At 38.7% G+C, this 22566-nt stretch overlaps 4 non-coding genes across 4 annotated transcripts; all 4 read right to left on the bottom strand.

The window, feature by feature from the left end:
* Nucleotides 1–10712: 10712 nt before the first annotated feature.
* Nucleotides 10713–10784, bottom strand: trnac-gca (transfer RNA cysteine (anticodon GCA)). Its single transcript has one exon. It is a non-coding gene; the product is annotated as a tRNA-Cys (tRNA).
* Nucleotides 10785–19936: 9152 nt separating this feature from the next.
* Nucleotides 19937–20008, bottom strand: trnac-gca (transfer RNA cysteine (anticodon GCA)). The gene has a single exon. It is a non-coding gene; the product is annotated as a tRNA-Cys (tRNA).
* Nucleotides 20009–20867: 859 nt separating this feature from the next.
* On the bottom strand, nt 20868–20939 carry trnac-gca (transfer RNA cysteine (anticodon GCA)). Its single transcript has one exon. It is a non-coding gene; the product is annotated as a tRNA-Cys (tRNA).
* An 859-nt stretch (nt 20940–21798) lies between these two features.
* trnac-gca (transfer RNA cysteine (anticodon GCA)) lies at nt 21799–21870 on the bottom strand. The gene has a single exon. It is a non-coding gene; the product is annotated as a tRNA-Cys (tRNA).
* Between the last annotated feature and the right edge of the window lie 696 nt (nt 21871–22566).

The following is a 22566-nucleotide window of genomic DNA, read 5'->3' as shown; positions in this document are numbered from 1 at the left end:
ATGTTGTACTGACTGTTGACATCTAGTGGAAGGCGTTTGAAGTGCAAACAGATCCATATATTACAGGGAATTGAATAGGCGATGACTTTAACAATGACCACTCTCAGAATTTTCACTTCCTGTTTGGATTTTTTCTCAGGTTTTTGCCTGCCATATGAGTTCTGTTATACTCACAGACATCATTCAAACAGTTTTAGAAGCTTGAGAGTGTTTTCTATCCAAAATTAATAATAATTTGCATATATTAGCATCTGGGACAGAGTAGGAGGCAGTTCACTATGGGCACGCAATTCAGCCTAAAGTGAAAATGCTGCCCCCTATATCAAAGAAGTTAACGGGGCACCGGAATTTGAATCTGAGACCTCTTGATCTGCAGTCTATTGCACTTCCAACTTCGTTTGGAACTGTCTGACTGAGAGAAAATAGATCTAATAAGGTACATTTTAGATTGAGTAACAACTCGTGAAAAATAGCACTCCATCTCTAAAGACTGACTTAGAAAGTACATGTCTACAAGGGGGCACTAGGATTTGAACCTGGGACCTCTTGATCTGCAGTCAAAAACTCTACACTGAGCTATACCCCCTATGTCTGATCCTCGAAAATTGGAAAAAATGGTTTAACATGGGCCATTTTAGATGGAGAGTTATTTTGCCCAATCAAGAACGCTCCCTCTTAGAAAACACACCAGTAATGCATTTGATTTCAAGTGGATCGAACATTTTTAACCTGACACCTCTGGATTTCAAGAGTAAAACACTACCCACTCTGTTTGGAACTGTTTGACTGAGAGAAAAACCATCTAATGACGGACATTTTAGATTGAGTAACATAATCTAAAAAAGATTACTTCAACCGTCAAGATACACTTAGAAAGCACTTCATTTTAACTTCTCTCATTCCCCTCCCATCCGGTCCCAGCTTCATTCCATGTTGTACTGACTGTTAACATCTAGTGGAAGGCGTTTGAAGTGCAAACAGATCCATATATTACAGGGAATTGAATAGGCGATGACTTTAACAATGACCACTCTCAGAATTTTCACTTCCTGTTTGGATTTTTTCTCAGGTTTTTGCCTGCCATATGAGTTCTGTTATACTCACAGACATCATTCAAACAGTTTTAGAAGCTTGAGAGTGTTTTCTATCCAAAATTAATAATAATTTGCATATATTAGCATCTGGGACAGAGTAGGAGGCAGTTCACTATGGGCACGCAATTCTTCCAAAAGTGAAAATGCTGCCCCTTATATCAAAGAAGTTAACGGCGCACCAGAATTTGAATCTGGGACCTCTTGATCTGCTGTCTATTGCACTTCCAACTTCGTTTGGAACTGTCTGACTGAGAGAAAAAAGATCTAATAAGGTACATTTTAGATTGAGTAACAACTCGTGAAAAATAGCACTCCATCTCTAAAGACTGACTTAGAAAGTACATGTCTACAAGGGGGCACTAGGATTTGAACCTGGGACCTCTTGATCTGCAGTCAAATGCGCTACCACTGAGCTATACCCCCTATGTCTGATCATCCAAAATTGGAAAAAATGGTCTAACAAGGGCTATTTTAGATGGAGAGTTATTTTGCCTGATCAAGAACGCTCCCTCTTAGAAAACACACCAGTAATGCATTTGATTTCAAGTGGATCGAACATTTTTAACCTGACACCTCTGGATCTCAAGAGTAAAACACTACCCACTCTGTTTGGAACTGTTTGACTGAGAGAAAAAACATCTAATGACGGACATTTTAGATTGAGTAACATAATCTAAAAAAGATTACTCCAACCGTCAAGATACACTTAGAAAGCACTTCATTTTAACTTCTCTCATTCCCCTCCCATCCGGTCCCAGCTTCATTCCATGTTGTACTGACTGTTGACATCTAGTAGAAGGCGTTTGAAGTGCAAACAGATCCATATATTACAGAGAATTGAATAGGCGATGACTTTAACAATGACCACTCTCAGAATTTTCACTTCCTGTTTGGATTTTTTCTCAGGTTCTTGCCTGCCATATGAGTTCTGTTATACTCACAGACATCATTCAAACAGTTTTAGAAGCTTGAGAGTGTTTTCTATCCAAAATTAATAATAATTTGCATATATTAGCATCTGGGACAGAGTAGGAGGCAGTTCACTATGGGCACGCAATTCATCCAAAAGTGAAAATGCTGCCCCCTATATCAAAGAAGTTAACGGGGCACCAGAATTTGAATCTGGGACCTCTTGATCTGCAGTCTATTGCACTTCCAACTTCGTTTGGAACTGTCTGACTGAGAGAAAAAAGATCTAATAAGGTACATTTTAGATTGAGTAACAACTCGTGAAAAATAGCACTCCATCTCTAAAGACTGACTTAGAAAGTACATGTCTACAAGGGGGCACTAGGACTTGAACCTGGGACCTCTTGATCTGCAGTTAAGTGCTCTACCACTGAGCTATATCCCCTATGACTGATCCTCCAAAATTGGAAAAAATGGTTTAACATGGGCCATTTTAGATGGAGAGTTATTTTGCCCAATCAAGAACGCTCCCTCTTAGAAAACACACCAGTAATGCATTTGATTTCAAGTGGATCGAACATTTTTAACCTGACACCTCTGGATTTCAAGAGTAAAACACTACCCACTCTGTTTGGAACTGTTTGACTGAGAGAAAAACCATCTAATGACGGACATTTTAGATTGAGTAACATAATCTAAAAAAGATTACTTCAACCGTCAAGATACACTTAGAAAGCACTTCATTTTAACTTCTCTCATTCCCCTCCCATCCGGTCCCAGCTTCATTCCATGTTGTACTGACTGTTAACATCTAGTGGAAGGCGTTTGAAGTGCAAACAGATCCATATATTACAGGGAATTGAATAGGCGATGACTTTAACAATGACCACTCTCAGAATTTTCACTTCCTGTTTGGATTTTTTCTCAGGTTTTTGCCTGCCATATGAGTTCTGTTATACTCACAGACATCATTCAAACAGTTTTAGAAGCTTGAGAGTGTTTTCTATCCAAAATTAATAATAATTTGCATATATTAGCATCTGGGACAGAGTAGGAGGCAGTTCACTATGGGCACGCAATTCTTCCAAAAGTGAAAATGCTGCCCCTTATATCAAAGAAGTTAACGGCGCACCAGAATTTGAATCTGGGACCTCTTGATCTGCTGTCTATTGCACTTCCAACTTCGTTTGGAACTGTCTGACTGAGAGAAAAAAGATCTAATAAGGTACATTTTAGATTGAGTAACAACTCGTGAAAAATAGCACTCCATCTCTAAAGACTGACTTAGAAAGTACATGTCTACAAGGGGGCACTAGGACTTGAACCTGGGACCTCTTGATCTGCAGTTAAGTGCTCTACCACTGAGCTATATCCCCTATGACTGATCCTCCAAAATTGGAAAAAATGGTCTAACAAGGGCCATTTTAGATGGAGAGTTATTTTGCCCAATCAAGAACGCTCCCTCTTAGAAAACACACCAGTAATGCATTTGATTTCAAGTGGATCGAACATTTTTAACCTGACACCTCTGGATCTCAAGAGTAAAACACTACCCACTCTGTTTGGAACTGTTTGACTGAGAGAAAAACCATCTAATGACGGACATTTTAGATTGAGTAACATAATCTAAAAAAGATTACTCCAACCGTCAAGATACACTTAGAAAGCACTTCATTTTAACTTCTCTCATTCCCCTCCCATCCGGTCCCAGCTTCATTCCATGTTGTACTGACTGTTGACATCTAGTGGAAGGCGTTTGAAGTGCAAACAGATCCATATATTACAGGGAATTGAATAGGCGATGACTTTAACAATGACCACTCTCAGAATTTTCACTTCCTGTTTGGATTTTTTCTCAGGTTTTTGCCTGCCATATGAGTTCTGTTATACTCACAGACATCATCCAAACAGTTTTAGAAGCTTGAGAGTGTTTTCTATCCAAAATTAATAATAATTTGCATATATTAGCATCTGGGACAGAGTAGGAGGCAGTTCACTATGGGCACGCAATTCATCCAAAAGTGAAAATGCTGCCCCCTATATCAAAGAAGTTAACGGGGCACCGGAATTTGAATCTGAGACCTCTTGATCTGCAGTCTATTGCACTTCCAACTTCGTTTGGAACTGTCTGACTGAGAGAAAATAGATCTAATAAGGTACATTTTAGATTGAGTAACAACTCGTGAAAAATAGCACTCCATCTCTAAAGACTGACTTAGAAAGTACATGTCTACAAGGGGGCACTAGGATTTGAACCTGGGACCTCTTGATCTGCAGTCAAAAACTCTACACTGAGCTATACCCCCTATGTCTGATCCTCGAAAATTGGAAAAAATGGTTTAACATGGGCCATTTTAGATGGAGAGTTATTTTGCCCAATCAAGAACGCTCCCTCTTAGAAAACACACCAGTAATGCATTTGATTTCAAGTGGATCGAACATTTTTAACCTGACACCTCTGGATTTCAAGAGTAAAACACTACCCACTCTGTTTGGAACTGTTTGACTGAGAGAAAAACCATCTAATGACGGACATTTTAGATTGAGTAACATAATCTAAAAAAGATTACTTCAACCGTCAAGATACACTTAGAAAGCACTTCATTTTAACTTCTCTCATTCCCCTCCCATCCGGTCCCAGCTTCATTCCATGTTGTACTGACTGTTAACATCTAGTGGAAGGCGTTTGAAGTGCAAACAGATCCATATATTACAGGGAATTGAATAGGCGATGACTTTAACAATGACCACTCTCAGAATTTTCACTTCCTGTTTGGATTTTTTCTCAGGTTTTTGCCTGCCATATGAGTTCTGTTATACTCACAGACATCATTCAAACAGTTTTAGAAGCTTGAGAGTGTTTTCTATCCAAAATTAATAATAATTTGCATATATTAGCATCTGGGACAGAGTAGGAGGCAGTTCACTATGGGCACGCAATTCTTCCAAAAGTGAAAATGCTGCCCCTTATATCAAAGAAGTTAACGGCGCACCAGAATTTGAATCTGGGACCTCTTGATCTGCTGTCTATTGCACTTCCAACTTCGTTTGGAACTGTCTGACTGAGAGAAAAAAGATCTAATAAGGTACATTTTAGATTGAGTAACAACTCGTGAAAAATAGCACTCCATCTCTAAAGACTGACTTAGAAAGTACATGTCTACAAGGGGGCACTAGGATTTGAACCTGGGACCTCTTGATCTGCAGTCAAATGCGCTACCACTGAGCTATACCCCCTATGTCTGATAATCCAAAATTGGAAAAAATGGTCTAACAAGGGCCATTTTAGATGGAGAGTTATTTTGCCTAATCAAGAACGCTCCCTCTTAGAAAACACACCAGTAATGCATTTGATTTCAAGTGGATCGAACATTTTTAACCTGACACCTCTGGATCTCAAGAGTAAAACACTACCCACTCTGTTTGGAACTGTTTGACTGAGAGAAAAAACATCTAATGACGGACATTTTAGATTGAGTAACATAATCTAAAAAAGATTACTCCAACCGTCAAGATACACTTAGAAAGCACTTCATTTTAACTTCTCTCATTCCCCTCCCATCCGGTCCCAGCTTCATTCCATGTTGTACTGACTGTTGACATCTAGTAGAAGGCGTTTGAAGTGCAAACAGATCCATATATTACAGAGAATTGAATAGGCGATGACTTTAACAATGACCACTCTCAGAATTTTCACTTCCTGTTTGGATTTTTTCTCAGGTTTTTGCCTGCCATATGAGTTCTGTTATACTCACAGACATCATTCAAACAGTTTTAGAAGCTTGAGAGTGTTTTCTATCCAAAATTAATAATAATTTGCATATATTAGCATCTGGGACAGAGTAGGAGGCAGTTCACTATGGGCACGCAATTCATCCAAAAGTGAAAATGCTGCCCCCTATATCAAAGAAGTTAACGGGGCACCAGAATTTGAATCTGGGACCTCTTGATCTGCAGTCTATTGCACTTCCAACTTCGTTTGGAACTGTCTGACTGAGAGAAAAAAGATCTAATAAGGTACATTTTAGATTGAGTAACAACTCGTGAAAAATAGCACTCCATCTCTAAAGACTGACTTAGAAAGTACATGTCTACAAGGGGGCACTAGGACTTGAACCTGGGACCTCTTGATCTGCAGTTAAGTGCTCTACCACTGAGCTATATCCCCTATGACTGATCCTCCAAAATTGGAAAAAATGGTCTAACAAGGGCCATTTTAGATGGAGAGTTATTTTGCCCAATCAAGAACGCTCCCTCTTTGAAAACACACCAGTAATGCATTTGATTTCAAGTGGATCGAACATTTATAACCTGACACCTCTGGATCTCAAGAGTAAAACACTACCCACTCTGTTTGGAACTGTTTGACTGAGAGAAAAACCATCTAATGACGGACATTTTAGATTGAGTAACATAATCTAAAAAAGATTACTCCAACCGTCAAGATACACTTAGAAAGCACTTCATTTTAACTTCTCTCATTCCCCTCCCATCCGGTCCCAGCTTCATTCCATGTTGTACTGACTGTTGACATCTAGTGGAAGGCGTTTGAAGTGCAAACAGATCCATATATTACAGGGAATTGAATAGGCGATGACTTTAACAATGACCACTCTCAGAATTTTCACTTCCTGTTTGGATTTTTTCTCAGGTTTTTGCCTGCCATATGAGTTCTGTTATACTCACAGACATCATTCAAACAGTTTTAGAAGCTTGAGAGTGTTTTCTATCCAAAATTAATAATAATTTGCATATATTAGCATCTGGGACAGAGTAGGAGGCAGTTCACTATGGGCACGCAATTCATCCAAAAGTGAAAATGCTGCCCCCTATATCAAAGAAGTTAACGGGGCACCGGAATTTGAATCTGAGACCTCTTGATCTGCAGTCTATTGCACTTCCAACTTCGTTTGGAACTGTCTGACTGAGAGAAAATAGATCTAATAAGGTACATTTTAGATTGAGTAACAACTCGTGAAAAATAGCACTCCATCTCTAAAGACTGACTTAGAAAGTACATGTCTACAAGGGGGCACTAGGATTTGAACCTGGGACCTCTTGATCTGCAGTCAAAAACTCTACACTGAGCTATACCCCCTATGTCTGATCCTCGAAAATTGGAAAAAATGGTTTAACATGGGCCATTTTAGATGGAGAGTTATTTTGCCCAATCAAGAACGCTCCCTCTTAGAAAACACACCAGTAATGCATTTGATTTCAAGTGGATCGAACATTTTTAACCTGACACCTCTGGATTTCAAGAGTAAAACACTACCCACTCTGTTTGGAACTGTTTGACTGAGAGAAAAAACATCTAATGACGGACATTTTAGATTTAGTAACATAATCTAAAAAAGATTACTTCAACCGTCAAGATACACTTAGAAAGCACTTCATTTTAACCTCTCTCATTCCCCTCCCATCCGGTCCCAGCTTCATTCCATGTTGTACTGACTGTTGACATCTAGTGGAAGGCGTTTGAAGTGCAAACAGATCCATATATTACAGGGAATTGAATAGGCGATGACTTTAACAATGACCACTCTCAGAATTTTCACTTCCTGTTTGTATTTTTTCTCAGGTTTTTGCCTGCCATATGAGTTCTGTTATACTCACAGACATCATTCAAACAGTTTTAGAAGCTTGAGAGTGTTTTCTATCCAAAATTAATAATAATTTGCATATATTAGCATCTGGGACAGAGTAGGAGGCAGTTCACTATGGGCACGCAATTCATCCAAAAGTGAAAATGCTGCCCCCTATATCAAAGAAGTTAACGGGGCACCAGAATTTGAATCTGGGACCTCTTGATATGCAGTCTATTGCACTTCCAACTTCGTTTGGAACTGTCTGACTGAGAGAAAAAAGATCTAATAAGGTACATTTTAGATTGAGTAACAACTCGTGAAAAATAGCACTCCATATCAAAAGACTGACTTAGAAAGTACATGTCTACAAGGGGGACCTAGGATTTGAACCTGGGACCTCTTGATCTGCAGTCAAATGCTCTACCACTGAGCTATACCCCCTATGTCTGATCCTCGAAAATTGGAAAAAATGGTCTAACAAGGGCCATTTTAGATGGAGAGTTATTTTGCCCAATCAAGAACGCTCCCTCTTAGAAAACACACCAGTAATGCATTTGATTTCAAGTGGATCGAACATTTTTAACCTGACACCTCTGGATCTCAAGAGTAAAACACTACCCACTCTGTTTGGAACTGTTTGACTGAGAGAAAAAACATCTAATGACGGACATTTTAGATTGAGTAACATAATCTAAAAAAGATTACTCCAACCGTCAAGATACACTTAGAAAGCACTTCATTTTAACTTCTCTCATTCCCCTCCCATCCGGTCCCAGCTTCATTCCATGTTGTACTGACTGTTGACATCTAGTGGAAGGCGTTTGAAGTGCAAACAGATCCATATATTACAGGGAATTGAATAGGCGATGACTATAACCTGTTGGGGATGGGGGCGCTGTTTAGACTATTTATGCTAATGTGGCTAATTTTTTAAACGGCTTCCCACAAAATCCTTGATCGTACAATATGCATATTATTATTATTATTGGATAGAAAACAGTCTATAGTTTCTATAGGAGTTGAAATTTTGTCTCTAAGTGGAACAGAGCCCATTCTACAGCAATTTCCCTGACATGGAGTCAGATTTGAGAAATGTTGGCCACTTTTCTGAAGTCAGTTAAAAGGGCACTGTCGTTGCTATGACTATACGGACACTTCTTACGTCTTCCCCTGGATGCCTTTACGTGATGACGATTCCAACGGGCTCGATTGCGCGTTCACAGGCCCTACAAATGAAAAAACTCTGAAGCTAGTCATTCTTTGGGAGCTGCGTAACGCGCGTGGAAGACACCGACCCTCTCCTGTTCCAAGCGTTAGTTTAGCCTGTTATATTTCTCCGGTCATCTTTTCACTCGTTATAGGAGTTACAAACATCATAAAGTAGTTAATTTAAAGCGTTTTATAGCAATTTATATCCGTTTAGTGCGATTTTGGGACATTTATTTTTGCAACGATGTGAAAAGTTGGGCACGCTTTTCAGTTCATCCCGAACGTAGTTGACATTTCCACATGGCAAGAGGACAGCTTTCCACCAAAAGACGATTTCTCCCAAGAAAGGATCCTTTGCCCAAGATACTGATGGAAGAACAGCTCAAGGTAGGACATTTTTATTATGATAAATCGTGTTTCTGTCGAAACATTTTAGTGGCTTAGGACGCCATGTTTTTTGACGTAGCTTCGCTTGGCGCAAACTGTATTGAAAAGTAAGGATAAATTAAAAAATGTAATAACGCAATTGTATTAAGAATTAAATTGTCTATCAATCCCTGTCCACCCTATATTTTTTAGTCACGTTTATGAGTATTTATGTATAAGAGTAGATCACTGTCTAAGTGGCGCAAGGACATTTTCTGACCAGCTGAGCTACATTTCACATTGTCTAACCATGATTTTGGTGGCTAAATATAAACATTTTCGATCAAACTGTATATGCATGTTGTAATGTGATGTTACAGGAGTGTCATCGGAAGAATTCTGAGAAGGTTAGTGAAAAAATTAATATCTTTTGGCGATGTTGACTTTTATCGCTCACTTTGGCTAGAATCAATGCTGGGCTGCTAATTGCTATGTGCTAAGCTAATATAACGATTTATTGTGTTTTCGCTGTAAGACACTTAGAAAATCTGAAATATTGTCTGTATTCACAGGATCTGTGTCTTTCGATTCGTGTATGCTGTGTATTTTTACGAAATGTTTGATGATTAGTAGTTAGGTAAACACGTTGCTCATTGTAATTATTCTAGTCCATTTGTGATGGTGGGTGCAATTGTAAACTATGCCATATACCTGAAATATGCACTTTTTTCTAACAAAACCTATCCCATACCATAAATATGTTATCAGACTGTCATCTAATGAGTTTTTTTGTTGGTTAGGGGCTATAAATATCTTAGTTTAGCCGAATTGGTGATGGCTACTGGTGTTGGTGGACAAATAAAAGATGGTGGATTATGCTAATGTGTTTTTAGGTAATAGATGTACATCTTTACATATTGTGTCTTCCCTGTAAAACATTTTAAAAATCGGAAATGTTGACTGGATTCATAAGATCTGTGTCTTTCATTAGCTGTATTGGACTTTAATGTGTGAAAGTTAAATATTTAAAAAAAATATTTTTTTTGAATTTCGCGGCACTGGTTTTTCAGTGGGGGGGGGGGGGGTGTGCCGCTAGCGCCACGCTGATCCTAGACAGGTTAACAATGACCACTCTCAGAATTTTCACTTCCTGTTTGTATTTTTTCTCAGGTTTTTGCCTGCCATATGAGTTCTGTTATACTCACAGACATCATTCAAACAGTTTTAGAAGCTTGAGAGTGTTTTCTATCCAAAATTAATAATAATTTGCATATATTAGCATCTGGGACAGATTAGGAGGCAGTTCACTATGGGCACGCAATTCATCCAAAAGTGAAAATGCTGCCCCCTATATCAAAGAAGTTAACGGCGCACCAGAATTTGAATCTGGGACCTCTTGATCTGCAGTCTATTGCACTTCCAACTTCGTTTGGAACTGTCTGACTGAGAGAAAAAAGATCTAATAAGGTACATTTTAGATTGAGTAACAACTCGTGAAAAATAGCACTCCATCTCTAAAGACTGACTTAGAAAGTACATGTCTACAAGGGGGCACTAGGATTTGAACCTGGGACCTCTTGATCTGCAGTCAAATGCTCTACCACTGAGCTATACCCCCTATGTCTGATCCTCGAAAATTGGAAAAAATGGTCTAACAAGGGCCATTTTAGATGGAGAGTTATTTTGCCTAATCAAGAACGCTCCCTCTTAGAAAACACACCAGTAATGCATTTGATTTCAAGTGGATCGAACATTTTTAACCTGACACCTCTGGATCTCAAGAGTAAAACACTACCCACTCTGTTTGGAACTGTTTGACTGAGAGAAAAAACATCTAATGACGGACATTTTAGATTGAGTAACATAATCTAAAAAAGATTACTCCAACCGTCAAGATACACTTAGAAAGCACTTCATTTTAACTTATCTCATTCCCCTCCCATCCGGTCCCAGCTTCATTCCATGTTGTACTGACTGTTGACATCTAGTGGAAGGCGTTTGAAGTGCAAACAGATCCATATATTACAGAGAATTGAATAGGCGATGACTTTAACAATGACCACTCTCAGAATTTTCACTTCCTGTTTGGATTTTTTCTCAGGTTTTTGCCTGCCATATGAGTTCTGTTATACTCACAGATATCATTCAAACAGTTTTAGAAGCTTGAGAGTGTTTTCTATCCAAAATTAATACTAATTTGCATATATTAGCATCTGGGACAGAGTAGGAGGCAGTTCACTATGGGCACGCAATTCATCCAAAAGTGAAAATGCTGCCCCCTATATCAAAGAAGTTAACGGGGCACCAGAATTTGAATCTGGGACCTCTTGATATGCAGTCTATTGCACTTCCAACTTCGTTTGGAACTGTCTGACTGAGAGAAAAAAGATCTAATAAGGTACATTTTAGATTGAGTAACAACTCGTGAAAAATAGCACTCCATATCAAAAGACTGACTTAGAAAGTACATGTCTACAAGGGGGAACTAGGATTTGAACCTGGGACCTCTTCATCTGCAGTCAAATGCTCTACCACTGAGCTATACCCCCTATGTCTGATCCTCCAAAATTGGAAAAAATGGTCTAACAAGGGCCATTTTAGATGGAGAGTTATTTTGCCCAATCAAGAACGCTCCCTCTTAGAAAACACACCAGTAATGCATTTGATTTCAAGTGGATCGAACATTTTTAACCTGACACCTCTGGATCTCAAGAGTAAAACACTACCCAGTCTGTTTGGAACTGTTTGACTGAGAGAAAAAACATCTAATGACGGACATTTTAGATTGAGTAACATAATCTAAAAAAGATTACTTCAACCGTCAAGATACACTTAGAAAGCACTTCATTTTACCTTCTCTCATTCCCCTCCCATCCGGTTCCAGCTTCATTCCATGTTGTACTGACTGTTGACATCTAGTGGAAGGCGTTTGAAGTGCAAACAGATCCATATATTACAGAGAATTGAATAGGCGATGACTTTAACAATGACCACTCTCAGAATTTTCACTTCCTGTTTGGATTTTTTCTCAGGTTTTTGCCTGCCATATGAGTTCTGTTATACTCACAGACATCATTCAAACAGTTTTAGAAGCTTGAGAGTGTTTTCTATCCAAAATTAATACTAATTTGCATATATTAGCATCTGGGACAGAGTAGGAGGCAGTTCACTATGGGCACGCAATTCATCCAAAAGTGAAAATGCTGCCCCCTATATCAAAGAAGTTAACGGGGCACCAGAATTTGAATCTGGGACCTCTTGATATGCAGTCTATTGCACTTCCAACTTCGTTTGGAACTGTCTGACTGAGAGAAAAAAGATCTAATAAGGTACATTTTAGATTGAGTAACAACTCGTGAAAAATAGCACTCCATATCAAAAGACTGACTTAGAAAGTACATGTCTACAAGGGGGAACTAGGATTTGAACCTGGGACCTCTTCATCTGCAGTCAAATGCTCTACCACTGAGCTATACCACCTATGTCTGATCCTCCAAAATTGGAAAAAATGGTCTAACAAGGGCCATTTTAGATGGAGAGTTATTTTGCCCAATCAAGAACGCTTCCTCTTAGAAAACACACCAGTAATGCATTTGATTTCAAGTGGATCGAACATTTTTAACCTGACACCTCTGGATCTCAAGAGTAAAACACTACCCAGTCTGTTTGGAACTGTTTGACTGAGAGAAAAAACATCTAATGACGGACATTTTAGATTGAGTAACATAATCTAAAAAAGATTACTTAAACCGTCAAGATACACTTAGAAAGCACTTAATTTTAACTTCTCTCATTCCCCTCCCATCCGGTTCCAGCTTCATTCCATGTTGTACTGACTGTTGACATCTAGTGGAAGGCGTTTGAAGTGCAAACAGATCCATATATTACAGGGAATTGAATAGGCGATGACTTTAACAATGACCACTCTCAGAATTTTCACTTCCTGTTTGGATTTTTTCTCAGGTTTTTGCCTGCCATATGAGTTCTGTTATACTCACAGACATCATTCAAACAGTTTTAGAAGCTTGAGAGTGTTTTCTATCCAAAATTAATACTAATTTGCATATATTAGCATCTGGGACAGAGTAGGAGGCAGTTCACTATGGGCACGCAATTCATCCAAAAGTGAAAATGCTGCCCCCTATATCAAAGAAGTTAACCTGTCTAGGATCAGCGTGGCGCTAGCGGCACACCCCCCCCCCCCCCACTGAAAAACCAGTGCCGCGAAATTCAAAAAAAATATTTTTTTAAAATATTTAACTTTCACACATTAAAGTCCAATACAGCTAATGAAAGACACAGATCTTGTGAATCCAGTCAACATTTCCGATTTTTAAAATGTTTTACAGGGAAGACACAATATGTAAAGATGTACATCTATTACCTAAAAACACATTAGCATAATCCACCATCTTTTATTTGTCCACCAACACCAGTAGCCATCACCAATTCGGCTAAACTAAGATATTTATAGCCCCTAACCAACAAAAAAACTCATTAGATGACAGTCTGATAACATATTTATGGTATGGGATAGGTTTTGTTAGAAAAAAGTGCATATTTCAGGTAGATGGCATAGTTTACAATTGCACCCACCATCACAAATGGACTAGAATAATTACAATGAGCAACGTGTTTACCTAACTACTAATCATCAAACATTTCGTAAAAATACACAGCATACACGAATCGAAAGACACAGATCCTGTGAATACAGACAATATTTCAGATTTTCTAAGTGTCTTACAGCGAAAACACAATAAATCGTTATATTAGCTTAGCACATAGCAATTAGCAGCCCAGCATTGATTCTAGCCAAAGTGAGCGATAAAAGTCAACATCGCCAAAAGATATTAATTTTTTCACTAACCTTCTCAGAATTCTTCCGATGACACTCCTATAACATCACATTACAACATGCATATACAGTTTGATCGAAAATGTTTATATTTAGCCACCAAAATCATGGTTAGACAATGTGAAATGTAGCTCAGCTGGTCAGAAAATGTCCTTGCGCCACTTAGACAGTGATCTACTCTTATACATAAATACTCATAAACGTGACTAAAAAATATAGGGTGGACAGGGATTGATAGACAATTTAATTCTTAATACAATTGCGTTATTACATTTTTTAATTTATCCTTACTTTTCAATACAGTTTGCGCCAAGCGAAGCTACGTCAAAAAACATGGCGTCCTAAGCCACTAAAATGTTTCGACAGAAACACGATTTATCATAATAAAAATGTCCTACCTTGAGCTGTTCTTCCATCAGTATCTTGGGCAAAGGATCCTTTCTTGGGAGAAATCGTCTTTTGGTGGAAAGCTGTCCTCTTGCCATGTGGAAATGTCAACTGCGTTCGGGATGAACTGAAAAGCGTGCCCAACTTTTCACATCGTTGCAAAAATAAATGTCCCAAAATCGCACTAAACGGATATAAATTGCTATAAAACGCTTTAAATTAACTACTTTATGATGTTTGTAACTCCTATATCGAGTGAAAAGATGACCGGAGAAATATAACAGGCTAAACTAACGCTTGGAACAGGAGAGGGTCGGTGTCTTCCACGCGCGTTACGCAGCAAGAAAAGACTTGCTAGCTAAAGGTTTTTTTCATTTGTAGGGCCTGTGAACGCGCAATCGACCCCGTTGGAATCGTCATCACGTAAAGGCATCCAGGGGAAGACGTAAGAAGTGTCCGTATAGTCATAGCAACGACAGTGCCCTTTTAACTGACTTCAGAAAAGTGGCCAACATTTCTCAAATCTGACTCCATGTCAGGGAAATTGCTGTAGAATGGGCTCTGTTCCACTTAGAGACAAAATTTCAACTCCTATAGAAACTAAAGACTGTTTTCTATCCAATAATAATAATAATATGCATATTGTACGATCAAGGATTTTGTGGGAAGCCGTTTAAAAAATTTGCCAAATTAGCATAAATAGTCTAAACAGCGCCCCCATCCCCAACAGGTTAACGGGGCACCAGAATTTGAATCTGGGACCTCTTGATCTGCAGTCTATTGCACTTCCAACTTTGTTTGGAACTGTCTGACTGAGAGAAAAAAGATCTAATAAGGTACATTTTAGATTGAGTAACAACTCGTGAAAAATAGCACTCCATATCAAAAGACTGACTTAGAAAGTACATGTCTACAAGGGGGCACTAGGATTTAAACCTGGGACCTCTTGATCTGCAGTCAAATGCTCTACCGCTGAGCTATACCCCCTATGTCTGATGATCCAAAATTGGAAAAAATGGTCTAACAAGGGCCATTTTAGATGGAGAGTTATTTTGCCTAATCAAGAACGCTCCCTCTTAGAAAACACACCAGTAATGCATTTGATTTCAAGTGGATCGAACATTTTTAACCTGACACCTCTGGATCTCAAGAGTAAAACACTACCCACTCTGTTTGGAACTGTTTGACTGAGAGAAAAAACATCTAATGACGGACATTTTAGATTGAGTAACATAATCTAAAAAAGATTACTCCAACCGTCAAGATACACTTAGAAAGCACTTCATTTTAACTTCACTCATTCCCCTCCCATCCGGTCCCAGCTTCATTCCATGTTGTACTGACTGTTGACATCTAGTGGAAGGCGTTTGAAGTGCAAACAGATCCATATATATTACAGAGAATTGAATAGGCGATGACTTTAACAATGACCACTCTCAGAATTTTCATTCCTGTTTGGATTTTTTCTCAGGTTTTTGCCTGCCATATGAGTTCTGTTATACTCACAGACATCATTCAAACAGTTTTAGAAGCTTGAGAGTGTTTTCTATCCAAAATTAATAATCATTTGCATATATTAGCATCTGGGACAGAGTAGGAGGCAGTTCACTATGGGCATGCAATTCATCCAAAAGTGAAAATGCTGCCCCCTATATCAAAAAAGTTAACGGCGCACCAGAATTTGAATCTGGGACCTCTTGATCTGCAGTCTATTGCACTTCCAACTTTGTTTGGAACTGTCTGACTGAGAGAAAAAAGATCTAATAAGGTACATTTTAGATTGAGTAACAACTCCTGAAAAATAGCACTCCATCTCTAAAAACTGACTTAGAAAGTACATGTCTATAAGGGGGCACTAGGATTTGAACCTGGGACCTCTTGATCTGCAGTCAAATGCTCCAGCACTGAGCTATACCCCCTATGTCTGATGATCCAAAATTGGAAAAAATGGTCTAACAAGTGCCATTTTAGATGGAGAGTTATTTTACCCAATCAAGAACGCTCCCTCTTAGAAAACACACCAGTAATGCATTTGATTTCAAGTGGATCGAACATTTTTAACCTGACACCTCTGGATCTCAAGAGTAAAACACTACCCACTCTGTTTGGAAGTGTTTGACTGAGAGAAAAACCATCTAATGACGGACATTTTAGATTGAGTAACATAATCTAAAAAAGATTACTCCAACCGTCAAGACACTTAGAAAGCACTTCATTTTAACTTCTCTCATTCCCCTCCCATCCGGTCCCAGCTTCATTCCATGTTGTACTGACTGTTGACATCTAGTGGAAGGCGTTTGAAGTGCAAACAGATCCATATATTACAGAGAATTGAATAGGCGATGACTTTAACAATGACCACTCTCAGAATTTTCACTTCCTGTTTGGATTTCTTCTCAGGTTTTTGCCTGCCATATGAGTTCTGTTATACTCACAGACATCATTCAAACAGTTTTAGAAGCTTGAGAGTGTTTTCTATCCAAAATAATAATAATTTGCATATATTAGCATCTGGGACAGAGTAGGAGGCAGTTCACTATGGGCATGCAATTCATCCAAAAGTGAAAATGCTGCCCCCTATATCAAAGAAGTTAACGGCGCACCAGAATTTGAATCTGGGACCTCTTGATCTGCAGTCTATTGCACTTCCAACTTTGTTTGGAACTGTCTGACTGAGAGAAAAAAGATCTAATAAGGTACATTTTAGATTGAGTAACAACTCCTGAAAAATAGCACTCCATCTCTAAAAACTGACTTAGAAAGTACATGTCTATAAGGGGGCACTAGGATTTGAACCTGGGACCTCTTGATCTGCAGTCAAATGCTCCAGCACTGAGCTATACCCCCTATGTCTGATGATCCAAAATTGGAAAAAATGGTCTAACAAGTGCCATTTTAGATGGAGAGTTATTTTACCCAATCAAGAACGCTCCCTCTTAGAAAACACACCAGTAATGCATTTGATTTCAAGTGGATCGAACATTTTTAACCTGACACCTCTGGATCTCAAGAGTAAAACACTACCCACTCTGTTTGGAAGTGTTTGACTGAGAGAAAAACCATCTAATGACGGACATTTTAGATTGAGTAACATAATCTAAAAAAGATTACTCCAACCGTCAAGACACTTAGAAAGCACTTCATTTTAACTTCTCTCATTCCCCTCCCATCCGGTCCCAGCTTCATTCCATGTTGTACTGACTGTTGACATCTAGTGGAAGGCGTTTGAAGTGCAAACAGATCCATATATTACAGAGAATTGAATAGGCGATGACTTTAACAATGACCACTCTCAGAATTTTCACTTCCTGTTTGGATTTCTTCTCAGGTTTTTGCCTGCCATATGAGTTCTGTTATACTCACAGACATCATTCAAACAGTTTTAGAAGCTTGAGAGTGTTTTCTATCCAAAATAATAATAATTTGCATATATTAGCATCTGGGACAGAGTAGGAGGCAGTTCACTATGGGCATGCAATTCATCCAAAAGTGAAAATGCTGCCCCCTATATCAAAGAAGTTAACCTGTTGGGGATGGGGGCGCTGTTTAGACTATTTATGCTAATGTGGCTAATTTTTTAAACGGCTTCCCACAAAATCCTTGATCGTACAATATGCATATTATTATTATTATTGGATAGAAAACAGTCTATAGTTTCTATAGGAGTTGAAATTTTGTCTCTAAGTGGAACAGAGCCCATTCTACAGCAATTTCCCTGACATGGAGTCAGATTTGAGAAACGTTGGCCACTTTTCTGAAGTCATTTAAAAGGGCTCTGTCGTTGCTATGACTATACGGACACTTCTTACGTCTTCCCCTGGATGCCTTTACGTGATGACGATTCCAACGGGCTCGATTGCTCGTTCACAGGCCCTACAAATGAAAAAAACCTTTAGCTAGCAAGTCTTTTCTTGCTGCGTAACGCGCGTGGAAGACACCGACCCTCTCCTGTTCCAAGCGTTAGTTTAGCCTGTTATATTTCTCCGGTCATCTTTTCACTCGTTATAGGAGTTACAAACATCACAAAGTAGTTAATTTAAAGCGTTTTATAGCAATTTATATCCGTTTAGTGCGATTTTGGGACATTTATTTTTGCAACGATGTGAAAAGTTGGACACGCTTTTCAGTTCATCCCGAACGTAGTTGACATTTCCACATGGCAAGAGGACAGCTTTCCACCAAAAGACGATTTCTCCCAAGAAAGGATCCTTTGCCCAAGATACTGATGGAAGAACAGCTCAAGGTAGGACATTTTTATTATGATAAATCGTGTTTCTGTCGAAACATTTTAGTGGCTTAGGACGCCATGTTTTTTGACGTAGCTTCGCTTGGCGCAAACTGTATTGAAAAGTAAGGATAAATTAAAAAATGTAATAACGCAATTGTATTAAGAATTAAATTGTCTATCAATCCCTGTCCACCCTATATTTTTTAGTCACGTTTATGAGTATTTATGTATAAGAGTAGATCACTGTCTAAGTGGCGCAAGGACGTTTTCTTTACCAGCTTGTCTACATTTCACATTGTCTAACCATGATTTTGGTGGCTAAATATAAACATTTTCGATCAAACTGTATATGCATGTTGTAATGTGATGTTACAGGAGTGTCATCGGAAGAATTCTGAGAAGGTTAGTGAAAAAATTAATATCTTTTGGCGATGTTGACTTTTATCGCTCACTTTGGCTAGAATCAATGCTGGGCTGCTAATTGCTATGTGCTAAGCTAATATAACGATTTATTGTGTTTTCGCTGTAAGACACTTAGAAAATCTGAAATATTGTCTGTATTCACAGGATCTGTGTCTTTCGATTCGTGTATGCTGTGTATTTTTACGAAATGTTTGATGATTAGTAGTTAGGTAAACACGTTGCTCATTGTAATTATTCTAGTCCATTTGTGATGGTGGGTGCAATTGTAAACTATGCCATATACCTGAAATATGCACTTTTTTCTAACAAAACCTATCCCATACCATAAATATGTTATCAGACTGTCATCTAATGAGTTTTTTTGTTGGTTAGGGGCTATAAATATCTTAGTTTAGCCGAATTGGTGATGGCTACTGGTGTTGGTGGACAAATAAAAGATGGTGGATTATGCTAATGTGTTTTTAGGTAATAGATGTACATCTTTACATATTGTGTCTTCCCTGTAAAACATTTTAAAAATCGGAAATGTTGACTGGATTCATAAGATCTGTGTCTTTCATTAGCTGTATTGGACTTTAATGTGTGAATGTTAAATATTTAAAAAAAATATTTTTTTTGAATTTCGCGGCACTGGTTTTTCAGTGGGGGGGGGGGGGGGTGCCGCTAGCGCCACGCTGATCCTAGACAGGTTAACGGCGCACCAGAATTTGAATCTGGGACCTCTTGATCTGCAGTCTATTGCACTTCCAACTTCGTTTGGAACTGTCTGACTGAGAGAAAAAAAGATCTAATAAGGTACATTTTAGATTGAGTAACAACTCGTGAAAAATAGCACTCCATCTCTAAAGACTGACTTAGAAAGTACATGTCTACAAGGGGGCACTAGGATTTGAACCTGGGACCTCTTGATCTGCAGTCAAATGCTCTACCACTGAGCTATACCCCCTATGTCTGATTCTCCAAAATTGGAAAAAATGGTCTAACAAGGGCCATTTTAGATGGAGAGTTATTTTGCCCAATCAAGAACGCTCCCTCTTAGAAAACACACCAGTAATGCATTTGATTTCAAGTGGATCGAACATTTTTAACCTGACACCTCTGGATCTCAAGAGTAAAACACTACCCACTCTGTTTGGAACTGTTTGACTGAGAGAAAAAACATTTAATGACGGACATTTTAGATTGAGTAACATAATCTAAAAAAGATTACTCCAACCGTCAAGATACACTTAGAAAGCACTTCATTTTAACTTCGCTCATTCCCCTCCCATCCGGTCCCAGCTTCATTCCATGTTGTACTGACTGTTGACATCTAGTGGAAGGCGTTTGAAGTGCAAACAGATCCATATATTACAGGGAATTGAATAGGTGATGACTTTAACAATGACCACTCTCAGAATTTTCACTTCCTGTTTGGATTTTTTCTCAGGTTTTTGCCTGCCATATGAGTTCTGTTATACTCACAGACATCATTCAAACAGTTTTAGAAGCTTGAGAGTGTTTTCTATCCAAAATAATAATAATTTGCATATATTAGCATCTGGGACAGAGTAGGAGGCAGTTCACTATGGGCATGCAATTCATCCAAAAGTGAAAATGCTGCCCCCTATATCAAAGAAGTTAACGGCGCACCAGAATTTGAATCTGGGACCTCTTGATCTGCAGTCTATTGCACTTCCAACTTCGTTTGGAACTGTCTGACTGAGAGAAAAAAAGATCTAATAAGGTACATTTTAGATTGAGTAACAACTCGTGAAAAATAGCACTCCATCTCTAAAGACTGACTTAGAAAGTACATGTCTACAAGGGGGCACTAGGATTTGAACCTGGGACCTCTTGATCTGCAGTCAAATGCTCTACCACTGAGCTATACCCCCTATGTCTGATTCTCCAAAATTGGAAAAAATGGTCTAACAAGGGCCATTTTAGATGGAGAGTTATTTTGCCCAATCAAGAACGCTCCCTCTTAGAAAACACACCAGTAATGCATTTGATTTCAAGTGGATCGAACATTTTTAACCTGACACCTCTGGATCTCAAGAGTAAAACACTACCCACTCTGTTTGGAACTGTTTGACTGAGAGAAAAAACATTTAATGACGGACATTTTAGATTGAGTAACATAATCTAAAAAAGATTACTCCAACCGTCAAGATACACTTAGAAAGCACTTCATTTTAACTTCTCTCATTCCCCTCCCATCCGGTCCCAGCTTCATTCCATGTTGTACTGACTGTTGACATCTAGTGGAAGGCGTTTGAAGTGCAAACAGATCCATATATTACAGGGAATTGAATAGGCGATGACTTTAACAATGACCACTCTCAGAATTTTCACTTCCTGTTTGGATTTTTTCTCAGGTTTTTGCCTGCCATATGAGTTCTGTTATACTCACAGACATCATTCAAACAGTTTTAGAAGCTTGAGAGTGTTTTCTATCCAAAATTAATAATAATTTGCATATATTAGCATCTGGGACAGAGTAGGAGGCAGTTCACTATGGGCACGCAATTCATCCAAAAGTGAAAATGCTGCCCCCTATATCAAAGAAGTTAACGGCGCACCAGAATTTGAATCTGGGACCTCTTGATCTGCAGTCTATTGCACTTCCAACTTCGTTTGGAACTGTCTGACTGAGAGAAAAAAGATCTAATAAGGTACATTTTAGATTGAGTAACAACTCGTGAAAAATAGCACTCCATCTCTAAAGACTGACTTAGAAAGTACATGTCTACAAGGGGGCACTAGGATTTGAACCTGGGACCTCTTGATCTGCAGTCAAATGCTCTACCACTGAGCTATACCCCCTATGTCTGATCCTCCAAAATTGGAAAAAATGGTCTAACAAGGGCCATTTTAGATGGAGAGTTATTTTGCCCAATCAAGAACGCTCCCTCTTAGAAAACACACCAGTAATGCATTTGATTTCAAGTGGATCGAACATTTTTAACCTGACACCTCTGGATCTCAAGAGTAAAACACTACCCACTCTGTTTGGAACTGTTTGACTGAGAGAAAAAACATCTAATGACGGACATTTTAGATTGAGTAACATAATCTAAAAAAGATTACTCCAACCGTCAAGATACACTTAGAAAGCACTTCATTTTAACTTCTCTCATTCCCCTCCCATCCGGTCCCAGCTTCATTCCATGTTGTACTGACTGTTGACATCTAGTGGAAGGCGTTTGAAGTGCAAACAGATCCATATATTACAGGGAATTGAATAGGCGATGACTTTAACAATGACCACTCTCAGAATTTTCACTTCCTGTTTGGATTTTTTCTCAGGTTTTTGCCTGCCATATGAGTTCTGTTATACTCACAGACATCATTCAAACAGTTTTAGAAGCTTGAGAGTGTTTTCTATCCAAAATTAATAATAATTTGCATATATTAGCATCTGGGACAGAGTAGGAGGCAGTTCACTATGGGCACGCAATTCATCCAAAAGTGAAAATGCTGCCCCCTATATCAAAGAAGTTAACGGCGCACCAGAATTTG

This window comes from Salvelinus fontinalis, chromosome 29 (genome assembly GCF_029448725.1).
Source record: "Salvelinus fontinalis isolate EN_2023a chromosome 29, ASM2944872v1, whole genome shotgun sequence".
NCBI lineage: Eukaryota > Metazoa > Chordata > Actinopteri > Salmoniformes > Salmonidae > Salvelinus > Salvelinus fontinalis.
This window is presented reverse-complemented; position numbering and strand designations above follow the sequence as displayed.